The following is a 2,138-nucleotide window of genomic DNA, read 5'->3' on the forward strand; positions in this document are numbered from 1 at the left end:
TTGTTAAAAGCACTTGTATTCATGCCCTCTATGCTCTATTTTCGTAACTATACTTATTTTATTAACATACCAAAAATGATAATTACTAGAAAAGTAATTATCAAAATGAACATTATGATCTTTCTCCATATATATATATATTTTTTTTATACTGTGAAAAACGAAATTAGTAACCAATCATATGTGTGTAAATTCTTTTTGTGGGGATCTAGTCCGGAGAAAAGAAAGAATCATTTGGTGTCTTGGAAGCAAGTTTGTAGGCCGAAGAGAGAAGGGGGTCTCGGGATTCAAACAACGGCTGAAATGAATAAAGCTATGGTAGCGAAGGTGGGATGGAGGCTCCTACATGATCAAACAAGTTTATGGGCTCGAGTTGTACGAGCTAAGTATAAGGCTGGGAGTCTACAGGATTTTAGTTGGATGAACGCAAAAGGTACTAGGTCCTCTATCTGGAGGAGTGTGGGTGTTGGCTTGCGTGAAGTGGCGGTTAAGGGACTTAGTTGGGTTGTTGGTGATGGTCGACATATAAAATTCTGGACCGACAAATGGTTAACGAATACACCACTGAGAGATCTTGTTATTGGGGCTCTGCCAGATCATTTTGGCTTGTTGAGAACCCGTGACTTCTGGCAGGAGGGGTACGGCTGGCTGTGGCATCATATCTTGCCGTATGTATCTGATACACAGAGATTGGAACTGGCATCAGTGGTGCTAGATTGTGTTACGGGTGCTCGCGATAGATTATCATGGGGAGAAACCGCAGATGGTGAGTTCACAGTTAAATCTGCTTATGAACTGTTAGTGAGGGAGGAGGTGCCTGAGCAGATGAAACACATATTTTTGTGGTGGTGATGAATGATGTATGGAATGATGACTTATGAATGAATGGATGGCAGAGTGTTTCAATTCCCCTTATGTTGTTGTAATATAAGAGGTGTCAATTCAATCTGAGTGTTTGTGAACAATCAAGATGTGCATATGAGTCTAAGTCAAGCCAGATGTAAAGGTTGTTTGTCACTAACAATCCTGTGATGAAATGTAAAGTGCAGAAAGTAAAATTACAAGAACTAGGAGCTAAATGCAAATGGAACAGAATGATTATGACAATTATGAGGCTAAAACAGAAATAGAAACTATGGTAATGCAAGTATTGAACTAATGCAAGGTAAGTAATGAAGAGGATACTAAATGAATGCAACAGAAATGCAACTAGAATGAAACAGGACAAACACAAATCATAAACACAAGTTCTGGGTTGGAACTCGAGCAAGCACTCGATCGAGTGTAGATCGAGTGCAGGGTCGAGCTGGACAAATACGCAAAACAGAGCAACACAAGAAAAACAGAGCAATACAAAAGCAAATCAAACAACGATCAAACAACACGATTTAAACTAGGAAATCAATAAACAAGGAAGGTCTTGAGGAGGGATTCATGGGCTGGACTAATGATTGAGGTCATCTAACTTGGTCAAAAAATCTCAAACAACTTGAGCTAATCTCTAGACATATACTTCTAAGACATGTTTAATCCACTCTCATGGCAAGAAACAATCAAACTCATGCATCTCTAGACTTGTTCTCACAAAGTAAAGAAGCAGGCATTAAGCAATATGTCAAAAATCAAACAAGACTTCTAATCTCTTAGCAAGCGTAATGATAGTCTCTAGATCTAGCCTTATCTATGCTCCTTAGACATTGGTATGATGCTAAGATGCTTGAGATCAGATCCTACCCTCTCAGTTATAGGACCAGCATTAAGAACATCTAGCCTAGAAGATATCTACAAGAATCAAGCTTGACCAAATCAAACAAACCTCAAACACAACCCAGCCTAACCCATCGTCAAGATCCTAAGCAACTACTCACAAGAACACATGATGAACAACAAAGTCATAAACCCAGAAAATGATGAAACTTGCATGATTAGATAGATAAAGCAAAGATCTACAATATTGGAGAAAGAATCAAACTCAAATTCTGAATATTCTGAAAGTTATGAAACCAACAATATTGAAGAATTTAGTCTTTTTTTCTCCTTTTAAAAGAAGTACAAGATCTTAAGAAAATAAAAGTGCAAAAGGAATAATTCTAAAAAGGGTAAAAACTAGGTTTTTGACTATCTAAAAAGCTGGACTC

Source organism: Camelina sativa, chromosome 1 (assembly GCF_000633955.1).
Source record: "Camelina sativa cultivar DH55 chromosome 1, Cs, whole genome shotgun sequence".
NCBI classification, from domain to species: Eukaryota; Viridiplantae; Streptophyta; class Magnoliopsida; order Brassicales; family Brassicaceae; genus Camelina; species Camelina sativa.